Source organism: Amblyraja radiata, chromosome 4 (assembly GCF_010909765.2).
Source record: "Amblyraja radiata isolate CabotCenter1 chromosome 4, sAmbRad1.1.pri, whole genome shotgun sequence".
In the NCBI taxonomy this organism is placed as follows: Eukaryota; Metazoa; Chordata; class Chondrichthyes; order Rajiformes; family Rajidae; genus Amblyraja; species Amblyraja radiata.
Genome location: NC_045959.1, coordinates 75470169 through 75494898, shown reverse-complemented (window position 1 = coordinate 75494898; position 24730 = coordinate 75470169). Strand labels below are relative to the sequence as shown.

Here is a 24730-nt window from a genome sequence, read left to right as displayed (position 1 = left end):
CTTACCCCATGGAGATTTTACTGTTCTGAAACAGTTTATAATTGTACCACATTGTCTTTCCTGAAAGTAAATGTCACATGCCTTTGCACTTTATCACTTGGTAAATAATCGTATCATTTTCCAAGCTATGTGTAACTTGCCTTGAAATTATGCCCTAATAATAGATCATTGTCATGCATACATCAAAGCGCCCTTCAGAAATACAATACTTGCAAATATTCAATTAAAAATCACCACTTACTGTCTCTTCACATACTGTCCTTTAACCTTTAGCTAATGTTATATCTAGGCATCTATTACTCTTTTAATCCAATGGGATACAACATTTCCAATCAAGTCAATTGTCACCTTGTACAAGTCCATATTTAGAACAACAACACTATCCCCATCAAAATCATCTCAGTTTATTCAACAATAAAACACTAATTGACAGGCACTTTTATTTCCTAGCTCATTATGTTCGTGCCAATTGGTTTTGTCCCAGATTACTGCACTCATATCCATCTAACTGGCCTTTCGTCATAAAATTAATCCCAGACCAATTTCAGATTTCTTTATGTATACATACAAAATTAAGCAAAATATTCTCATACACATGGTGCTTCATTTTCTACTTGCCATGTTAAATCAAATTACGAAAACACAATATTAATATTTTTCAACATGTGAATTATCAAATTGACCAGCATCCTTTATAACCTGCCACAGAAACTGATGGAAACTAACAATATTTTCAATTGAGTGGTCATTTCCACCACTGCATTATTTGTTCAGCTTTAGAGGCAGGGAAACGTGCAACAAGTCTGGCTTTTCTTAATGGGCAAATACAAGAGGGACAATATTGTGTTAAGTACATAAAGTAGTTGGCCACCCAGTGTACAAGACCGCTCTAAATGAGACATAGACTAGGCATGTCACAACATGCTCATTAATTTGGAAAGGTTTACGACAAGTGTAGTATTCCGTAGACCAATTAACAAGATAGTTGGCAGGAAAATCTGTCTGAAGATGAGGCCAATCTTTGTCAACTTTGTACAGTCTTTGTATTTCTTTGAATTGTAGCTTCCCATTTTATAGAAACTGTCTCAGTCCTGATGAGTTTAGTGGAAATTGTTGAATGTCATTGTGATCAGGTGCTTTACTAACCCCAGCTGCCTCCTCCAACTTGCTCAAGAGTTAAATGATGCCAGACTTGCACTTGTTCTGACCTACACCCTCTCATAATTAGGTCCATTCAGAGCTCCTTCTCATAAAACAATAACAATCAGCATGTTGAGAATGGAAAAAAATGCCATTTGGTGAAATGGCTAAGTGCCATAAATTAGTAATCTTCATTCATCTGCTGTTCAGGTACATCTCGTATATCAAAGGAGTCATGCTAATGTTAAATAATTTCAAATAGGAAGTATACCTTGGTTTGTTGCAAAAACATATGTATTTTCTAAGTATTCTCCAAAGTTGAAGTGAGAACCATTGTCCAGAATGCCACATGGACATGATCATCGAAGTAAAAACCTCAGTAGCAACAGAATGAATAAAATGGACAGCAGAATCAGAGGCAAGATTCACAAATCTCTAAAGAATCAACAAACCTGCGCCCCATGAAATACAAGTCTGTGAAAAATGACAAATCTCAAATGATCATAGTCAGAGCTATACAGCAACGAAACAGGCCTTTCTCCCAAATCAGCCCTGCTGAACAAAGTGACTAACCAATCTAGTCCCACTTGCCAATGACGGCCCACATCCTTCCAATTAATTCACCATGATTAGTACAGGTGTCATGGGTTATGGGGAGACAGTGGGAGGGTTGAGAAGGAATTTCCCTCCTGGGATAAATAAATAGTCTATTGTATCGTAGATTAGCTTTGATTAGATGGCAGAGTAGACTTGGGGGGCCGAATGGCCCAATTCTGCTCCAATAACTTATGAAACCTTTGCTTTCTACGTACCTAAGCAAGTGTCTTTTAAATGTTGTAATTGTACCTATCACTAACATTTGCTTTGGCAGCTCATTTGCCTATGAAAATGTTTAGTCTCAGATCCCTTTAAAATCTTTCCCCATAAACCTATGCGATTCTGCTTGCCTGGGAAAATGACTGGCTGTTCACCTCATATATGCCCCTTATGATTTTATATATATCTGCAAGGTCACCCCACCTCCTCCTACGCTCAGTGAGAAAAAGTCCCAGCTTATCCAGCCTCTCCTTATAAATGAGGCCTATAAATATAATACTCCAGACCCATTAACATCCTCGTAAATCTTTTTTTACAACTGTTGTGTATTTGGGTGCTTGGAACTGACTTAAAAGAACACTCAGATACGGGAGTAAACTAACAAGCTTCTTTATTCCAGGATGCCACCTTGAGTCTCCCCCAGCGCATGTGTCCTCTCGCACAAGACATAAAATATGCTAATTATATTACATACATCACAGCAACCTTTCCAGTTTAATGACAACTTTCCAATGAAGGTTGACTAGAACTGTAGTGTGTTTCCAAAGGTGATCTTACTAATATCATGTACAGCTGCAACATGGCATATTGTTAGCGCAGCCAGATATTTTGGTGGTTCACCAGTGGCTTTAATGCCGTCGTTAAATTCACCACCAATACCACCCTCGTTGGATGAATAATGGGTAATGATGAATTAGAGTATAGACGGAGACTGATAATCTGATTGTTGTTCTGGCACCTTTCAATCTTAATCTCAATACTAGCACAATCAAGGAGCTGTTTGTCGACTTCAGGAAAGGAAAGCCAGGGATCCAGGAACCTGTCTTCGTCGATGAGATGGGAGTGCAGATTGTCATAGAATTCTTATAGAAACATATAAAATTATAAAAGGACTGACAAGCTAGATGCAGGAAAAATGTTCCCAATGTTGGGCAAGTCCAGAACCAGGGGCCACAGTCTTAGAATAAAGGGGAGGTCATTTAAGACTGACGTGGGAAAATACTTTTTCACCCAGAGAGTTGTGAATTTATGGAATTCCCTGCCACAGAGGGCAGTGGAGGCCAAATCACTGGATGGATTTAAGAGAGAGTTAGATGGAGCTCTAGGGGCTAGTGGAGTCAAGGGATATGGGGAGAAGGCAGGCACGGGTTATTGATAGGGGACGATCAGCCATAATCACAATGAATGGCGGTGCTGGCTCGAAAGGCCGAATGGCCTCCTCTTGCACCTATTTTCTTTATATATATGTCAGCAGCTTCAAGTGTGGATGGGGCATCTTGGTCGGCGTGAGCAAGTTGGGCCGAAGAGCCCGTTTCCATACTACATTACTCTGTCTCCGAAGATATGTCCTGGACCCAGCATATCGATGCAATTACAAAGAAAATTCAATGTTTCTACTTCGTTCTAAGACTGAGGAGATTCAGAATGTTGTGGAATACTCTATTGAACTTCTGCAGGTGCACGGTAGAGAACATAGAAACATAGAAATTAGGTGCAGGAGTAGGCCATTCGGCCCTTCGAGCCTGCACCGCCATTCAATATGATCATGGCTGATCATCCAACTCAGTATCTTGTCTAGTTACATCACAAGTTTAATTCAGTACCACAAATGCCCAGGAACGAAGGAGGCTACAGAATAGCGTTCATTGTCCGATCCATCACAGGTTCCTACCAAGGGGATCTATAGGAGGTGCCGCCTCAAAAAGGCACATCATCAAAGATGCACACCACCCTGGCAGTGCTCTCATTTCACTACTACCAACAGGAAGGTTGTATAGGAACCCAAAAAATATGACCACCAGTTCATAAGAAGCTTCTCAGCAACTATCAAGCTTTTGAATACTGTACACCACAACTGATAGTTTATAGACTGCATTTTTTGGCTGCACTACGAACTTTGGTTTTACACTGCAATGGTTACGTTGTGTTGTTATTATTATTTATTGTATTATTGATTATTGCATGGTTTTGTGAGTTTTTGCATTAATGGGCCTAATAAGCTGCAGCAAAAAATTATTTTATTTGTCTACTAGACCAAGTGGGAACCGTTGGGCCCCGTTCTCCCAACGCAATATTCCACCAAACTGCACAGTGTGGCTGACGGGTTCACCTTGTGACGCCAGAGATCCCCGTTGTGACGCCAATCATGGCAACCCTCCCCCAACTGCGCGACTGCGACGTTTTTAAAGTTGAAAATGGCAATAACCTGTAAAGTATAAGACCCCCCTCCCCCCATCTCCACCCCCCTCTCCCCCCCCTCCCCATATAGCGCTATAGTGTGCCGTTTTGGCGGGGTTTGGGGATATCACATCCACACACATATACAAACAAACAAGATGAGAGTAATAGTAATATATAGATTGCCGATACACATGACAACTCTCGACTCTATAATACAAATATCTCTGCCCGAGCCCTTGGAATTTCTTAGAGTAAAACCTAGTTAATTCCCAATAAGGAGCTCAATTCCCAATCAGTTGTCTGGGAATCATTGAGCAACCCCCTGACACAGTGCACTATAATTGCAATTACATTTTTTTTTAAATTCTAATAGAAATCCAAGGATACGGTATTCCTAACCTTTAACTAAAAAAATGTCAAACTGATGAAACGATAATACAGGATTAATACAGGAAAAAAATCTCTCCACATCAAGGTCATTGCCAATCAATGCATACTTATTCCTGCATAATGTCAAATTACGTTAAAGAGTTCAACATCTTTGTCTTCAGGAATTTAGTTTGTTTCCTGGCCATTAAAAACAACTTGCCCATCCCATAAATGAGTTTGCTGTCATAATTCCCAAACAGGACAGGAAAGTTATTCAAGTTCATTGTACTCTAAAGTGGGCCTCGAAGATGTCAGTTCCCAGCAAAACTACCATTTTCTGTAAATGTTCTTATTGTACGATGAGCGAAAGAAAACATTGCTTAATAATTGTAGATCCATTCAAGAGGAAAGCAACGTTCCTGGCCATACTAATTTCTCTTCCCTTTGTCTAGTATGACGCGTCATGGCATTTTCAACTTTAAAAATTTACCTCAGTTGTCAATAAACAATGTATAAAAGATGTTAATGCCATGTGGAGCGTGGAGGTGGTGCATTACAATGGTGATTTAATCATGGCACTCAAAATTCATGAAGACTTGAGATTTTGTTTTCTTTGGCAGAAAGCAACACCAGCCAGAGAATGGATTTAAGCCAATTGGCAAAAGAATCCGATGGAACATAGACAAAATTTCTTTATTCAGCAAATTGTGATCTGCAGTGTACTTTCTGAAAAGGCAACGGAAATAGATTTAATGATCACTTTCAGAAAGGGAAAAGGATTAATACCCAAGGGGAGAAAATAGGAGTTTAAGATGCATAAGCACGGCCCCGGGATTAACAGAAGTGTCATTTTGCCACAATATCACTTGGTCACTTGTGCATGCAGGCCAAAGTTTACTACAACAAATATATTTCTGTACATGGTCCTAAGAATGGGAGACGTATCCAGTATCTGTCTCTTATATTCCTGTTCTGAACTTCTTGTTATTCAGATCAATTCAAACTGGTGATTTTGCTCCTCCTCAATAAGATGTTAAACATTCCCCAACAATAATATTTGACCTTTCTACAAGGATATTGGTACCAGCTCTATTTAAAGTCCCATCCAGTCCAGCTTGAGAAGCCCCGTTTAAACACTGGTCCCAGTATTTCAAGAATCTAAAGTTTTTCCTCATTACAGTTTCTCCCGCCAGATTGATTAGTAGGACTAGGTGTTACAATCCCTAAGATTTCACTACAATTGACATTCTTGGTTATGACCACTAGGCGAATTTGCTAACAGTGTTATTCTACTTCCTGTCCATTCAACCACATGCAAGATGAAAACAAATAAACAAAAATAGGTTTAGATGTTCTTGCACTTTCGATCCTCATAATTCAATCTTTAAAGATATTATTTTTCAAAGTATAAAATAGATATAAGTATTTTATCAACATGACATAAGTCACTACAGTACCAATAAAAGACTTGCATAAGACGTGCATTTTTCAGCACTGTTTACTTTTGAATTTACTGAAGACAAATGTAGGTCCCTTACAATCAGACACAGGTGAATTTATAATGAGAAACAAAGAAATGGCAGAATAGTTAACCAAGTACTTTGGTTCGGTCTTCACTAAGGAAGACACAAACAATCTCCCAGAAATACTAGGAGACCTATGATCTAGTGGGAGGGGGGAATTGAAGGGAATCCGCATTAGTCGGGAAGATGAGTGGGCAGTTGCATGGCAGATGCAGTATAATATGGATAAATGTGAGGTTATCCACTTTGGTGTCAAGAACAGGAAGGCAGATTATTATCTGAATGGTGTCAGATTAGGAAAAGGAGCGGTGCAACGAGACCTGGTTGTGCTTGTACATTGAAGGTAGACACAAAAATGCTGGAGTAACTCAGCAGGACAGGCAGCATCTCTGGAGAGAAGGAATTTGTAATGTTTCGGGTCCAGAACCTTCTTCAGTTGCTTACACATTAGTCACTGAAAGTAAGTATGCAGGTACAGCAGGCAGTGAAGAAATCTAAGTTGGCCTTCATTGCAAGAGGATTTGAGTTTAGGAGCAAGGAGGTCCTACTGCAGTTGTACAGGGCCCTGGTGAGACCTCACCTGGAGTATTGCATGCAATTTCGGTCTACTAATTTGAAGAAGGTCATTATTGCTATTGAGGGAGTGCAGCGTAGCTTCACCAGGTTAATTCACCAGGTGGAACTGACATTTGATGGAATAATTGGTTGACTGGGCTTGTATTCACTGGAATTTAGAAAGATGAGAGGGGATCTTATTGAAACAAGTAAAATTCTTACAGGAATGGACAGGCTAGATGCAGGAAAAATGTTTCCAATATTGGGGGAGTCCAGAACCAGGGGGTCACAGTTTAAAAATAAGGGGTAGGTCATTTAGGACTGAGATGAGGGAAAAACATCTTCACCCAAAGAGTTGTGAATCTGTGGAATTATCTGCCACAGAATTATCTGCCACAGAAGGCAGTGGCGGCCAATTCACTAGATGTTTTGAAGAGAAGTTAGATTTAGCTCTTAGGGACAAAGGAATCAAGGGATATGGGGAAAAAGCAGGAACTGATTTTAGATGATCAGCCATGATCATATTGAATGGCGGTGCTGGCTCGAAAGGCAGAATGGCCTACTCCTGCACCTATTTTTCTATGTTTCTAACTGTTTCTACAATTTCTACACTATCCTTAAGATGCAAGTTCTTGTCTTATTGATCAATTTTTCCTCCTCCTTCCTCCTCTTTAATCATTCACATAATTCTACCCAAGTGGTAGTTTCTCTTCCCTTTCAATCCCACACGGATTTCAAATATTGGCTGAACTGGTGGATAGTGATGTATGACCGCCTGGGAGTTGTGCCAGCTCCCAGAGCCCCAGTGACCAGCTTGCCATTCACCACAGGCCCGACTTGTACAAGCACTCATTCCCCGTCAAAATCTCTCTGCTCTTCACTTAATCACAAACCCTCTTTCAGCAAATCCAAAAAAGTTCAAACATCATTGTTTAGAACATATAATCAGTAAACTCTGAAATGATAGAGATAAGTTTATTTTCCCTACCCTTTCACACATTCCTTCACTGCTCCAGTTAGACATTCCTTCAGGATCACTGGGCACCTGAATAACACAAATTCGCAAAGAAAACATAATTTCTTTATATAACTGGATTTCCCTCGGTGCTTTTCTAACGGACTGCAAAATGACGTGGTCATAGAATACTTTGTTCATTGTAGCTTCCAAGGGAAAAACAATCCTTTGATGCAGCTCTTGCATGTTAACATTTGCACCCAGCTTCTTGTCAAATAAACTGAAAGGCTAGGTTTCCACTTCTGCAGTAAGCCGACAATTCTTTCATGATTTTTCTATTCTGAAATGCTATTGAATGCTTATGTTAAGTGTATTTCTAGCCACACTATAACACGTTTCAATAATATTCACACATGCACGTTAAACGGCTAGGGACAACAAACAAATATTAGCTAGAGAAAGCGAGAAAGGGTCAACGAGAGATAAAGTAACAAGAGAAAGGGTTAACAAGAGATAAAGTAACAAGAAGAACAAGAAGGGACACCACAGTAATGCAGCGGTAGTGTTGCTGCCTTACAGCACCAGAGACCCAGTGCTGTAATTCAATCCTGACTATTGGTCCCGTCTGTGCGGAGTCTGTACATTCTCCCAGCAGTATGACCGCGTGGGTTTTCTCCAGGTGCTCCTGTTTCCTCCCACACTCCAAAGACGTTATTTGTAGGTTAATTGACTTTGTTAAAAAATTGAAAAATGTGTGTAGGATAGTGTTACTGTACAAGGTGATTGCTGGTCGGCGTGGACTTGGTGGGCCAAAGGGTCTGTTTCTGTTCAGTATTTCTGAAGTCTAATGAATGGATGCACAGCAGCTTGTCCATGCCAACCAGATAGCATTCTGGGCTAGCCCCATTCTTCCATTGTCAAATACCCCCTGTCCATGAGCGAGACACACACAAGAACGGTAAGCCCATTACTGATTCTAAATTGGTGGGGGGGGGGGAGGGGGGGGGGAAAGCAACTACATCACTCTTAGTTCCCTTCTCCTTCACTCGTCTACTGACTTTGTTCATCTTTTCACCCTCCATTCCCTGGCTCTCCGCCCACAATTTTCACTTGGTCACTCCGATTGTTGCTTCTAATCACCAAAAAAGATGGACCCAGAAAAATGAGACAATCTTCAGTAGAAAACTGAGTGATGCTCAATGTCAGCAGTTCATTGTCCTAGCGCTCTGCTATTGGGTTAATGAACCCAAAATTTTCATCTTGAAAGCGAATTAATCTTGTAGGAACATCTCGCTCAGACGTCATCTTAAACTCAGGGGTATTAATTGCTACTACCAAAAACATAGTAACTTGATCCAGTTCACCTGGACCCTGGATGCTAGCCTTGCCAAAGCCAACCACATCCCCCGAGATAAATATGTACATCTTAATAAAGGGCCCGTCCCACTTATGCTATTATTTGGGCAACCACAGGCAACTGCTGCAAAATGTGCAACATTTTTGAAACATTTTTGGCCACAGTGACGACAATTTTTGCTGTCGCAGGTGTTGTCGTAGGCTGTCGGCCAGGTGTCGTAGGTGAAATTCATTAAAACTAGTCCAGGCAGTAGCCTAAAGAGTCACCTAAGTGGGACAGGCCCGTAAGGAAACAAAAACAAGGGAAGACAGGCTTCACAATAATTAAAGCAGTGAGTGGTGGAGCTGACAATCAATCTAAAGAAGGGTCCTGACCCAAAACGTCACCTATCCATTTTCTCTGGATATGATGCTTGACCCACATTGTGTCCATAAGCGAATGACAGCACGGTGGATAACAGTTGTAAATGCTTGAACTAGGCAAGCTGGTGAGGAGAGCTTCGTCTAGTTGCGCTTGGAACATGAATGAAGTTTGCACACAGTTGAAATGTGAAGAAATTGTTTAAATGTAATTGGCTGGAATTAACAGCTTTGAAGGGAAACTAAAAAAGGATTTCACAGCTCGGTGGCAGAGTTGCTGCCTTACATCACCAGAGACCCAGGTATGATCCTGACTATGGGTGCTGTCTGTACAGAGTTTGTACGTTCTCCCCATGACCTGCGGGGGTTTTCTCCAAGATCTTCGGTTTCCTCTCGCTCTCCAAAGCCATACAGGTTTGTAGGTTAATTGGCTTGGCATAAATGTAAATTGTCCCTAGTCTGTGTAGGATAGTATTAATGGTCAGCACAGACTCAGTGGGCCGAAGGGCCTGTTTCCACACTGTATTACTAAACTAAACTGTTTTTCTAATGCCTCTTCTGGTAATCCGTTGCATTTTTTCAATCTGTCAGCAACAAAGACATCTATACACAGCTTTCCCCCATTCACTCTGCTACTTAATGCTGACTTGTCTTTCCCTGTCTTGGGCCCAAAACGTAGATTTCTCTTTCCACAGGGACTGCCTCACTTGTGAGTGTTGAGCTTTATTTTATTGAGTTCCTTTCTCAGCATCTGGGAAGTCTGGCCCGGGTCAGCACAGGCAGGAGCATTGAGAAGGAAGGGGTTGGGGAACATGCCAGCAACTCACTCACTCACCGCTGCACGGCGCTCTGGGCACGGAGCCACCGCATTGTGGCTGGGGAGGGAAGTAGCTCGGGTGGCTGCGAGCGGCTGCTGGGTCTCGACAGCGGAACCGGCCGCCACCTCAGCGCCTTCTGCTGGCCCGCTCATCTTTGGCAATGCTCTTAGTCTGAACACCTCTCTCCTGCCGCTCGCTGGACTCGCTCGTCAGCCGCTTCCTGCAAATCCTTAAATTCCGCCTGCCGCCGGGAGCAGGACATGGCCTCACTTGCTGCGCTGGGTGACACTACATGGCATTCACGGCCCGGTCCGTGTCTTTCAAGAGCAAATATCACAGAGCGGAGCAGGTCAGTGGGCGATGGATAACAGGACTGATGGCGGTGGAGCTTACTCCTGTATCAGCGGGACTAACCTCAATTGGTCCCTTGAACTAGTATTGTCATTCAACAAGATCACAACTGATTCAACATGTCCTGGTGTGCTCCTATTTTTCCCCACCATCTCTCCACCTGCTGTCACCCTCCACCCCCCACCCATTCAGTCATTCAGAATGGAGGAGATCTGGAAGCCTTGGGCAAATTGAATTGCCACTCTTTATTTCTATCCATCCACCAATCTATTTATTTCTTTATTTATTTATTTTTGAGTGAGAAATTCTGTCCTGCCAGCCTTTTTTCATAATTTAGCAACTTAAAATGGGATTGCGTCTTCGACGCAGGTGCGTTTTCATTGCCGGTTAATACGATAATTCTTAAATTTACAAGTCTCTAACTAGTTCTAATATCAACAAAGACAGGACTTTATGATAACTATCAACCCGGGAAACCAAAACAATTTTAATTACAAATGTCTATACTTTTACAATGAGGTCTGGTGTAAACAATTTTGATATGCACAGCAGGTCAGAACTCGCTTCTATCATTCTAAAAACAACCTGATAAAAGACAGCATCATGTACCGGAAGAGTCCAGGTTTCCTGTTATGGAGACATTTTACTGGATTTATCATCAAAGATCTGTCATTTCTCAGCATGGTCTGAGCGGTGCATGTGGCTATTGAAACAAAAAAATAACAAAAAGGCAATTAAACTTTTGAGGACTAATAAAAAAAAAATTGAAGAACTCTGCCTTTGTTTTTTTCTCTCATACAATTATGATTTAAAAACTCACGATATTTAATGCCATTTCAAGATTAAACACTCAAGGCCTGGGAGGTTTCTTTTAAAAGCATACCAGATGATTGATGTCCACATAAAACCAAAAGAAGCAATTGGAAATCAGGTCACAAATCCCAGCAATGTGAATGCCTATAGGCAAGTGAACCTTCAAATAATTGGGGCATAAAACAACACAAATGATTTCAGTTAAAATGGCAATAGGGATTTTGATTTGCTTTTAGGGAGTCCCATGTATTCCAGCTGACCATGCAAAATGACCGGCTGGCTGGGGGATGACAACTTATCCTCCCCATCATCAATGGGTAGGGTGAAAACCAGGAGCCGGATTGCTTGTGTTGCTGCAGTCAGAGGGTGGTGAATCTGTGGATTTCATTACCAGCCAACCACGGAGGCCTAGTCAATAGATGTTTTTTAAGGCGGAGATTGACAGTTTCTTGATTAGTAAGGGTGTCAGTAGTTATACGGAGAAGACAGGAGAATGAGGTACAGAGAGAAAGATCTGCCATGATTGATTGGCAGAATAGACTTGATGGGCCGAATGGCCTAATTCTGCTCTTAAAACCTATAAACCTATGAACGTGTGGATCTCAACAAGCTGAACACTTGGACATGCAGGTTAAGCAATGGAAGGAAAGGTAGTTGTGCAGTCCCACCACACGCTTGCCATCTGCGCATTATAATTCAGGAACAACAATTCACCCCAACACCATTAACTGGATGATAGCTGGTATAATAAGTTATGTCAGCAATTAGTTTTCTACTCCCGATTACAGCAACTACACCCTCTTGAAACGCCACCATTTGAATACATTAGAAGTGACCTGTCTTTACACTCTACAATTCGGTAGTAAGGTCACCATTAAGTTATACCATCAGCAGGCACTTAACGTCAGAAGACATAAGCATTGTGGATAAATAAATCTTCATTGAATGGGAGCACCAACATTTTTCAAATCCAAACTCATGACATTTGCCAGTTTGGTTAACCAATTGTGCACCAATATATCAAGCAGACATTACAAACATGTTCTCAGTGTCAATGTTATACTTTCTAAAGATTAAATAAATTGGAGTGAGCCCAACATTTCCCTTTATGTTAAAATGAAAAAAAAAAATGGCCTCAGGAGTCCAGGTCTCAAAAATGCATCACCAAACTGATGGCATTCTTGGTGCTATCTGGACCATAACCAATCCTCTGCTATAAATTAATCAAGATTAATTTCCAATTAATATGCGGGTGGTTTCAGAATAACAGTTGACAGGAAATGCCTCCAGCAATATACATGAGCCTAGAATTTATCACATAATGCAATATTCATGTGTGCCTCGACAGAATTCTCAGAAAGCAATGTTGCACAAAGGTCATTAAATTGTTTCCAGATTCTTTTTGCATATGGTACATTTAAACAGGAAACACTCCCAACAAAATATGGTAGAATATTATTTCTGCAAAGTCTACACAGCAGTGTCAATTTTTCTGGAATGTCTTCACCACAAATTCAGCAAAAATAATCAAGAAAAGCTGCCTGATCAGGTCCAAGGGCATGGACCCGTTGCTTGGAACCATCTACCAAAAAGTCCCCTTTCTGTCCATTGTAGATGCCCTTTCAGTACACCAGCATTGTACCCAATGTTTTTGGTACCACACACAGTTGCATCTAATCTTCAACCTCTCATTCACTACTCCTGCATATCCACACTCCTGGTCACAATTTTCTTCCCGTCATCGACCCTCCTCCACGGTAACCGCAAAATCCACAACCGCGCTGTCCTTATAGCACAGGGCTTCTCCATTCACTCCAGTGGGCAGAAGGAGTCTGACTTCCAGTAGAATACCCAATCATGTGGTGCACAGAGCTTGCTGGGGGTGGAGAGGATTGTTGTGGAAAATGTACACAAACCCTGTCACGTCATCTCAGTTTAGCATGCCTTTTCCAGTATTGTCAGTTACAGACATCCCCTTGACATTTTCACCTTGCAACTGTTGATGACAACTTGTACAAGGCTAATGAGCAGCACCCAGAAGACCAGATATATCAGTCTCTTCACAGACTATCCAATAGTCCTGAACAAACATTAATACCTCCTACCAAAGTTTTGATAAAGCATAACACAAGGATATGAAAAACATGTCTGATGTCAGGAAAAGCCATAGGGGGCTCCTGCTGGAGTTTGTTGTCATTTGGACTTTGTGTGTTTTGCCCAACTGTACTTGAGATGGTGAGAATCTCCCAGAAACAAGTCACTCCAATTGCTGCATCACAGTTGCTGGTAATTACTTTCATGTTTTTGAGACATATTAATATTCAACAAAAGAATACATTGAATCTTGACTGTTTTGCATGATGAGAACAAAGCCACAGTTAAGGTCAATAAATAAAGGGCAGCACAGTGGCACAGCTGTTAAATCTGCTGCCATGCAGCAGCAAAGACCCGGCTTCAATCGTCACCTCAGTGCTCTCTGTATGGAGTTTGCATGTTCTCTCTGTGACCATGTGGGTTTCCTCTGGGGGCTCTGGTTTTCTCCTAGATTCAAGATGTAGGTTAATTACCCTCTATAAATTGTCCCTTAATTTGTAAGGAATAGAAGTGAAAGTGGGATAACATAGAACTAGCTTGAACGGGTGATCGATAGGCCAAAGGGCCCTTTTCCTTTCTGACCCTCTCAATCTGCTTTCACATTTTTCAGAAGAAATCATTCCATATACCGCATTCTTGAACTAGAAATGTGGAAATGTACTCCTCATGCAGTGGATTTCACTGGGTAAAGTGAATTTCATAGCTAATTTCATTGCAAGTATTAAGAAATTATTACTGTATTGAAGGAATGCCAAAAATAATTTCCTAAAGCAAACACCAGCCTTTTGTCTTTTGAACACATTCTTAATTTGGCGCAGATGGAAGTCCCGACTCTGTACTTCTGTCGGAAAGTTGGTCACAAAGAGTTATCCTGTTCCCTCCTAATGATCCTGTTTGCCCATTGGAAATAAGTGTTAACGTGTTCACTACACACCAATTAGGAAGAATTCAACAAAAACTGCCCATGAAGTGGAGGGTAACAGTACAGAATTCTTACTGCAGAATATTAAGTAACGTGTTTAAAAGGAACAGCAGACACTCCCTCAAAATTCCTCACAATATTCCAAATGTGGTCTGGAGTAATATCATGGAGTGGACCAAGTGCAAGGAAGAAACAAGGTTTTGTGGACAGCTAAATTTAAGGAGGACATTCCATTCCCTCCTGATTGATGGCAGCAAAGGTTTTAATGAGCCAAGAAAAAGCCTTTTACTAACCTGCCTAACTGCACCACATTGCACTGACGACAAAGATTCAAGGTAAAGGGCCTGTCCCACTAACGTGTTCTTGGCAGGCAAATTATGCGACCTCGTGGTCGCGTTGAGGCACACGGGCATCGTATGGCCACGCGGGGCCGATCCCACTTAGAAGCGTGGAGGGCTATGTAGTTGTGCGCGACATCGCACGGGGCTCCGAAATGTTTGTAGTGAACGAAATCTTCGCGCGCCAACGGCCTGTCGCGGAACTGACGGCCAAAGTGGGACAGGCCCAAGACCCTGGCGCAACGCAACGTCTCACCTTCAACAGCAGCAGAAGCAGGCAAACGATCGCCGAGCTCGGCCTGGGGCTCATGGCCGTTGCGGTCCGGATCCGCCCCCACTTCTACTCCCAGAGCTGGGCCAAGAAAATTGAAGATAAGACACAAAATGCTGGCGTAACTCAACGGGACCGGCAGCATCTCTGGAGAAAAGCAATGGGTGACGTTTCTGGTCAAGACCCTTCTTTTCAGACTGAAGAGTCTCGACACGAAACGTCACCCATTGCTTCTCTCCAGAGATGCCGCCGGTCCCGCTGAGTTACTCCAGCTTTGTGTCCAACTTCAAATGATGTCACGCGCTCCAGACAGCTATGCGTATGCATGTAATCGCGCCCGACCATCGCGTCTCAAAGTGACCATTTGGTCACGTAATTTGCGTGCCAAGGACACGCAAGTGGGACAGGCCCTTAAGACTCTAGAAAACATGGACCATTTCTCCAAGAATTGGAGCGACCTCTTAGCAAAGTCAGATATCGATGGTGAACTGCATCAAATTGCCGGCACTGACTTTGGTTCCTTGAAGAAACGTGTATTTAAAAATCAATAATTTATACTTAATGTATTTATGATCTACTGGGAAGCAATGATTCCTTTCCCACCGATACACTTCTGATACATGAACTACGTACTGCAAGCACCTCAAGGCACAGGAACAATACAGCTAATGATTATGTACAGAATCCTCCAAATTCAATGGAAGGACAAAGTGAACTATTATCAGGATCTTCTCCCATGCCCACATTGCCAGAGCAGAGACCCTAGATGCACTTACTCAACAAAAATTGGGCCTACCAATGATATGACCGTCCCTGCAGCAGACTCGCACAACTGACCCTGTATTCTGAGCTCTGACAGGGGACAAAGCAAAAGATTAAAGGATGTGCTCAAAACAACCTTGAAGAAAAGGAACATCCTCAGCACCTCCTGGGAAAATCTGGCCAATAACAACTAGAAGAAAGGATGGAGCATTCAGGACATAGATACATAGAAAACAGGTGCAGGAGTAGGCCATTCGGCCCTTTGAACCAGCACCGACCGCCATTCAATGTGATCATGTCTGATCATCCACAATCAGTACCCCGTTCTTGCCTTCTCATCATAAGACAGTCCCGCCATCCCGGGAATTAACCTCGTGAACATACGCTGCACTCCCTCAATAGCAATAATATCCTCCTGCGCAACTAACTGATTCAAAGTTCATAAGAGGAAATATTGAAAAATTATTAGAACAAAGGAAAAGTTTGGCAATTTTATCTATTTAGATAAAATTGCTGCGAACACAAGGAGCAACAGTGTATGCAGACTTTTAAGATAGATAATTCCTTGAAAAACATTATGTAAGAGGAATAGGGTATACTAATTTTCCTTTGCAAGCTGCTGCCAGCATCATGGTCCAAAGAGGCTGCTTCGGGGCCATAAAATGGAGTGAGCCTATAAATACTCCTGTTAAATGCAGTAGGAAGGGCAGAAAATGTCTGAAGAAGCATCTCGACCTGAAACGTCACCCATTCCTTCTCTCCAGAAATGCTGCCTGTCCGGCTGAGTTACTCCAGCATTTTGTGTCTAGCTCCGATTAAATGCAGACAGTATAGACTAAATACAGCAAAATAAGCTGAATTAGAGATCTGCAATATTTAAAGTGGGCTGAGATATGCAGATCCTTAAAATGTACCTCAGATTATTCTTAATGAATTTCTTGGTAAAACAAATACAATATAAATTCAGATTGAAAAAAAGTAGCCAATTTCAAAATGCTAGGCTAGAAAGTTGTTAATTTCATGCAGATGGTAGTGGATTAGATCAATTAGATCAATCAATTGGAAAATAAACAGTTCAAACTGTAAGCTAAGATTGTCCTGATGACAGTGTCCATTTTGATTATTATTAAAAAATAAGTTGATGTTTTATGCACAAACACAACACTTTTAAAATGAAATTAGATTGTGAGAAAGGAAACTGAGAAATACACATTTAGAAAATAATAAAAGCAAAATCCTCACATTACTGGTCAAGCTAGAGATATGGCAAGTGTTTTTAAAACCTGTTAAAAGAAGAGGGATTTCTTATAATGCAGATTCAATACAAATTTAAACATAAAACAGTAACAGTTCCTAAAATGTGGCAAAAGAAAATATTAATACAACAAATTCAATGCTTTTGCAGATGCACTGTAGAAAGTATCCAAGCTGGTGACATCATGGTCTGATATGGCACTACCAACACATTGGCATGCACATGGCTGGAGAAAATGGTGGACAGCCCTGCCTGTCATGGCCTCAGCCCTCCCCTCCATCGAAAGCATCTATACGAGTTCTTGCCTCAAGAAGGTGGCATCTATCATGAAGGATCCTCACCATCTGGGCCATGTCTTCTTTTCACTGCTACCATCGGGCAGGAGATACAAACGTCTGAAGTCTCACACCACCAGGTCAGGAACAGCTACATTCCTACAATTATTAGGTCCTTGATCCTAATTCTTCACAACAATGGAATACTATTGCCCACCTCTTGTACTTCTATGAACTTATTGTTTTTTTTCAAGTGATATTTCTACAGTCTTTGATTTAGAATTTTATGTATAATTTATGTATAATTTATTTTGTGTGTTTGTCCGAGTCCTTACCCGTGTTGGTCCTTCCAGCAAGATTTTTTATCATAACTACAGTAAATCTCACTATGCTCATGCATATGACAACAAACTGGGATGGGAACTTGAACTTGGTTTATTGAAGAGAATAAATGTAATGTGAAATGCACAGCGTACAAGAGTGGTAGAAATAATAATGGCAATATTAAAAAGCTTCAGTATTTAATGATAATATTTAACATCTATTAAATGCTGGTGTAGAGGCCAGTTGGGATTTGCCGCAAGGTGATGGAGAGAATTATTGGCCAGTTATACTTACCTGTATTGCGTATTAGACAAGTTAATTGGCCATTGTAAATTATCTCCACTATAGATAAGTGGCAAAAGATTCAAAGGGGAATTGATGAGAACAAGTGAAATAAATAAATTAAGAGCTACAGCGAAATAAGTAGTGGCCATAAAGGAACTAGAGGGTAGACACAAAATGATGGAGTAACTCAGGGGGACAGGCAACATCCATGGAGAGAAGGAATGGGTGACGTTTCGGGTCGAGGCCCTTCTTCAAACTGATGTCAGGGGAGTGGGCAGGACAGAGATAGAATGCAGTCGGAAACAGTAAGATTGGCGGAAGAACTGGGAAGGTGATGGAGAGAGGGAAAGCAAGGGCTATTTGAAGTTACAGAAGTCAATGTTCATACCGCTGGGTATGCAACCCAAGTGAAATATGAGGTGCTGTTCCTCCAATTTGCACTGGGCCTCACTGCGACAATGGAGGAGGCCCAGGACAGAAAGGTCAGATTGGGAATGGGAGGAAGAGTTGAAGTGCTGAGCAACCGGGAGATCAGGAGGGTTAAGATGGACTGAGTGGAGGTGTTCAGCGAAACGATCACCGAGCCTGCGCTCGGTCTCGCCGATGTACAGCAGTTGACACCTGGAACAGTGGATACAGTAGATGAGGTTGGAGAAGGTGCAAGTGAACCTCTGCCTAGAAAGACTGTCAGGATCCTTGGATGGAGTTGAGGGAGGAGGTAAAGGGACAGGTGTTGCATTTCCTGTGGTTGCTGGGGAAAGTACCTGGGGAGGGGGTGGTTTGGGTGGGAAGGGAAGAGTTGACCAGGGAGTTGCAGAGGGAACGGTCTCTGCAGAAAGCAGAAAGGAGTGGAGATAGGAAGATATGGCCAGTAGTGGGATCCCGTTGGAGGTAGCGAAAATGTTGGAGAATTATACGCTGTATGTGACAGCTGATGGGGTGGAAGGTGAGGACAAGGGGGACTCTGTCTTTGTTAGGAATGGGGCGAGGGGGAGCTAGAGCGGAGCTGCGGGATATCGAGGGGACCCGAATGAGTGCCTCATCTATAATGGAAGAGGGGAACCTCCGTTTCCTAAAGAATGAGAACATCTCCGATGTACTGCCGAGGACTAACATGGAAATGATGGGATGAATGGCCTATTTGTTGTAACAATTAAACTGCATGAATTCAAAACATAGCATGAAATTGCAAACCACGATTTTATAATGTAAAGACAGGCTTGTATTATAGTGTAATATACAGAAACATTTTCCAGATGTTAATTCGCCTCAAGTGATGATCCTGTTTCAATCCACAGCTGCTATCTGATTTGCCGAGTATGCCCAATATTTTGTTTTTATTTCATTCCCAGAATCTGAAGTCTTTAGGTTTTTTAACTACAACTACCTCATGGATATCCTGAAGCACCTATAGGTACAATACATCTCCAATGTATCTCCATGTTGGGAGACATAAATTCACCCTTATAGAATCCACTAACAAAATATTTCAGGTATAGAATGAAAATTCACTCATATAGAATTTGTACGAGAGAAAAACAAATTCAAAGAAATCAACAATTGTCAATTTTCAACAACAACAAAAATCACAATAGGAACAGCTTTGGACAGCTGTGGAGGCAGTCAATGGATATTGATGGGGCGGTTGACAAATTTTTGATTAATAAAGGGTTATGGGGCAGAGGCAGGAGAACGCGGTTGAAGGGGAAAGATTAGCCATGATTGAATGGTGTAGAAGACTTGATGGGCCGAATGGCCTAATTTTGCTCCTAGAATTATGAACTTACTTGTAGTGCAACCCCTTAGTTTCGCAGGGGCATTCTGTAACCAGTTTAGTTCAGTTTATTGCCATGTGTACCGTGGTATACCAAAAAGCTTTTGTTGCGTGTTAACCAGTCAGCAGATAGGCAGTACATGATTATAATAAATTCATTTACAATGTGTAGATACATAATAAGGGAATAACGTTTAGTGCAAAGTAAAGCCTGCAAAGACCGATCAAGGATAGTCCGAGCGACATCAAAGAGGTCGCTAGTAATTCAGCACTGCTCTCTTGTTGTGGTAGGATGATTCAGTTGCCTGATAACAGCTGGGAAGAAACTGCCCCCGAATCTAGTGGTGTGTGTTTTCACACTTCTATACATTTGCCTGATGGGAGACGGGAGAAGAGGGAGTGGCCAGGGTGCGGCTCCTCCTTGATTATGCTGCTGGTCTTCCCAAGGCAGCGCGAGGTATAAATAGAGATGCTGCCTGTCCCGCTAAGTTGCTCCAGCTTTTTGTTTTTATCTTCAATAGAAGGGAGGTTGGTTTATGTGATGGTCTGGGCCGAGTCCACAATTCGCTGCAATTTCTTGCAGTCTTGGATGGCGCTGTTCCCAAACCAAGCTGTGATGCATCCTGATAATCAAATAATGTAATTAGGGTGTTGAAAATATTGTTATTATTAATATGCAAACTCCCACAACCAACAATGCGATAATGACTTGCCAATCTATTTATGTGATGCTGGTTAAGAGACAAATAATATTGGCCAGGATTCAAGGGATACTCCTCATACAGTGTAATTGAAATTTTGAAATGGCCATTAAAAACAAAGCCTTGTATTAAAAAAAGGCACTAAGTGCTGGAGTAACTCAGTGGGTCAGGCAGCATCTTAGTCGGCAACCTGAACAAAAATATCCCGGATCAGTGTTATCCCAATGGTGCTGCCTGACCTGCTGGGTTACTCTAGCACTGTGTATTTTTTTTGTATACCAGCATCTGTAGTTCCTTGCTTCAACAAGTCCAAAGCCCAAGTTGTCCAACCTCTCTTCACAGCCAATAGTTGTGGTAAGGTACACAAAAATGCTGGAGAAACTCAGCGGGTGCAGCAGCATCTATGGAGCGAAGGAAATAGGTAACGTGTCGGGCCGAAACCCTACTTCAGACTGATAGGGGGTGGCGGGGAGAAGGAAGGAAAAAGGAGGAGGAGGAGCCCGAGGGCTTGGGGATGGGAGGAGACAGCCCGAGGGCTGAGGAAGGGGAGGAGACAGCAAGGGCTAACAAAATTGGGAGCATTCTGGTAAACCTCTTTTGCACCGTCTCCTTCCACATCCTTCCTGTAATGGGGCAATCAAAACACACTATACTTCAAATCTGGCCTAATACTTCAAAAAGACACACAATACCTCAAATGTGTTCTATAAATCTACAATATGACTTCTAGACTCTTATGCTCAATGCAGCAGCAATAAAGACAAGCATATCATAAGCCTTCTTTACCACTATCTACTTGTGTTGCCTCTTTCAGGGAACTATGGACTTGGACCTCTAGATTCCTCTGCACATGAAGGATGTCAAGGATTTTGCCATGCGCTGTATACTTCCCCCTTACATACAGCCTCCTAAAGTGCAACACCTCACACCTTGCTTGGGCTAAACTCCATCTGGTATTTCTCCATCCATACCCGTAACTGACCCATATCCTGCTGTATCAGCTTTCCTCACTGTCTGCAACTCCACCAACTCTGGACAATTGTTGCCAGAAAACAACTGGCACAGCACAAACACGAAGTGATAACTGGATAACAAGTTGTATGGAATAATGTGGGAAGTGACAGTCACCGAATGAATACCACCTCTACTCTCAGGATTATCACAATCGTTTTCATAAAGAGTTATTAGATCATTGAATGCTCCACCATAATAAACTATTTTAGATAGAGATGACCCAAAAGGGAATATTTGTAAGTATTTGGAATATAAAATAAAAATATCATGAATAGAAAGCTCAAGATTACAAACTAATGGAAAGGCAGGGATGCAATAAACCCCAATGCTTTCAGTAAATGATAGTGAGAATCTGCATCACAACAAACTACAAATGGTTTAAATAAAGGTAAAAAAACCATCACAATTTATGGACAGTCAGATTAAAATTAGATAAATGTGAAAAGCTGCCCACACGGGTATTGTTCAGTTCTTTGTTCCATCCATGCATACATGGGTGACAGCACAATGGCATAATACCAATTAGAAACTTGCTTTCCAAAGTTTGCATAACTATTGCCTAAATTACTGATTTCCTGCAAAATCTTGGTGCAAGGCTTGTTAGTGAATTGATACTCTTCTTGAAAGTTACTTTGGTAACTTGGTTACCGACCCACCACTGACACTTATATTAAATTGCATCAAAGCTAATTTAGTAAACTTGAATTTGAGTGGTGGTATTAACGATATACTCCAGTATTATACTAGCTAAAAACTTTATTTTCCTCCCCAGTGATGATATAAATGACATATTTTACATGCTTAAATTCACTCATTTATACTGTTTTATTTAGCCTCCTGTTAAATAAACAATTTAACAGAAGCTACTAGTCAGCAGCAATAGTGCACTCTTTGCCACTGATCATCAGGATGCTCGTTCATGCTTGTTACTCTTCCAGTCATAGGTCTTTTCACAGCTCGGCTGTTAGTAATTGTTGCCAAGCAGAAGTGAAAAGGTTTCCCCATAGAGCACAAAGGAAAGGGGGAGGGGAGGCTTATAACAATAGACGCTGTGGAAATGACAATTAGCTGACTTGTTCAAAATTGAGGAGAAACGTATTCATTGGCATGATGTTCAGTATCCAGAAAACAGTTTTAAAAGTAGTTGGCCAAAGAACGAGGAAAAATTGGTCGTTTATCAAATGAACAATAATAATAATTCACAGCCTTTACGTTGCCCTGCAATTTTAACTGTATGATTCTTCAATAGGAGGTTTCAACAATTAGAAAACTATTTCTACACATCACCCTGCAGAGACTATAGGGTAAAGAGAGTGCACAGGTTCAACAAATTAATTCTAACGACTGGATCTGCATGTTTGAATCAGAAAATATCATGTAGAATATAATTAATTCAATGCCAGGTCATGAACAAAGAAGGGAATGAAAGCAAGAGAGAGAAAAAACTTGAAATCTAATGAAAGAAGCCCTCAATTGTTAAAAAAATTTCCAACAAATCTGTTAATTAATATGAAGCTTAAAACTATTTTCTAACAGTTGAAGCAGAAAATTGCAGATGCTAAAATCTAAAACAACACCAGGGAATGTTGTCAGCACAGTTAAGCAGTATTAATCGACGGAGAAAAATAATTTCAGGCCTTGAACCCTTCACTGCCACTGATGAATGGTCCTTTTTAGTTTAGTCTAGGTTAGAGATGTAGAGCAGAAACAGGTCCTTCAGCCCACTGAGTCCACATCGACCAAAGATCCCCGTACATTAACGCTACCCAACGCACATTAGGGACAATTTTACATTTACACCAAGCCAATTAACATACAAACCTGTACGCCTTTGGAGAGTGTACAGACAGCACCCGTAGTCAGAATCGAACTCGGGTCTCTAGTGCAGTAGCTCTACCGCTATGCCATTATGCCGATATGAAACATACTATTTTGTACAGGTGCTGTTTGATCACCAGAATAATTCCATTTTACAGCATCAAATTTACCATGTCGTTCGACGAGTTTCAAATAATATTTAGCAGACTACATTGACCTTTTCTCCACCTTTCATAAAGCTCAATGTTATTAATTTGCCAGCATAAGACAAACTGGCTCAATAACGGAAATAAAATGAACAGACCACTTTGAGCCTGTAGACAAATGTTTGGCTATAATACTCCATGGAGCCATTACCCTTACAAGAGAAATTGTAAGGGTAAAAAGTCCCTAGTAATGGGAGTTATCTAAAGGCCCCCAAACAGTAGCTTGAAGATACGGTGCAAGTTACATCAGGAGTTTAAGTGATTAGGGGACATTTCAACCTGCAGGTAGATTGGGAAAATGAGGTTGGTGCGGGATCCCAAGAAAGGGAGTTTGTACAGTGCCTCCTTGATGGATTCTTAGAGCAGCTTGTGCTGGAGCATACCAGGGAGAAGGCAATTCTGGATTTTGTGTTATGTAATGAAACGGCTTTGATAAGGGAACTCAAGGTAAAGGAACCATTAGGAGGTAGTGACCATAATATAAGAAGTTTTATCAGCAATTTGAGAGGGAAAAGGTAAAATCAGAAGTGTCAGTATTGCAGTTGAACAAAGGGGACTATGGAGGCATGAGGGAGGAGCTGGCCAAAGTTGACTGGAAAGGGACCCTAGCGAGGGATGACGGTGGAACAGCAATGGCTGTTCTGGGAATAATCCAGAAGATGCAGGATCATTTCACTCCAAAGAAGAAGAAAGGGGAGTAAGAGGCAACCATGGCTTACAAGGGAAGTCAAGGACAGTATAAAAATAAAAGAGAAGACCTATAACAGCAAAAATGAGTGGGAAGCCAGAGGATTGGGTAAATTTTAAAGATCAACAGAAGGCAACTATAAAGGGAAAAAAGGGGAGAAAAGATGAAGAACGAAGGTAGGCTAGATAAGAATATAAAGGAGGAAAGTAACAGCTTCTTTAGGTACAGTGCCCTCCATAATGTATGGGACAAAGAGCATTTATTTATATGCCTCTGTACTCCACAATTTGAGATTTGTAATAGAAACCAAAAAAATCACATGTGGTTAAAGTGCACATTGTCAGCTTCTAATAAAGGTGTTTTTCATACATTTTGGTTTCACCCTGTAGAAATTACAGCAGTATTTATACATAGTCCCCCACATTTCAGGGCACCATAATGTTTGGGACACAGCATTGTCAAGTAAGTGACAGTAATCAGATTTAGTATTTTGTTGCATATCCTTTAAATGCAATGACTGCTTTAAGTCCGTGATTCATGGACATCACCAGTTGCTGGGCGTCTTCTCTGGTGATGCTCTGCCAGGCCTGTATTGCAGCCATCTTTAGCTTATGCGTGTTTTGGGGACTAGTCCCCTTCAGTTTTCTCTGCAGCATATAAAAGGCATGCTCAATTGTGTTCAGATCGGGTGATTGAGTCGGCCACTCAAGAATTGACCATTTTTTAGCTTTGAAAAACTCCTTTGTTGCTTCAGCAGTACGTTTGG

The 24730-nt window shown here is 41.5% G+C and overlaps 1 protein-coding gene across 5 annotated transcripts in view; it reads right to left on the bottom strand.

Annotated features, from left to right (window-relative positions):
- fam110b (family with sequence similarity 110 member B) overlaps positions 1–24730 on the bottom strand; it is a 150383-nt gene that overhangs the window by 92664 nt on the left and 32989 nt on the right. For 2 of the 5 annotated variants that reach the window (XR_004411759.1, XM_033019759.1), the window contains exon 2: positions 7573–7629. The exons of the other annotated variants lie outside the window; for them this stretch is intronic. The gene's annotated coding sequence lies outside the window, so the exon portion shown is untranslated. The remainder of the gene's footprint in view (positions 1–7572; positions 7630–24730) is intronic. 5 annotated transcript variants of the gene reach the window in all.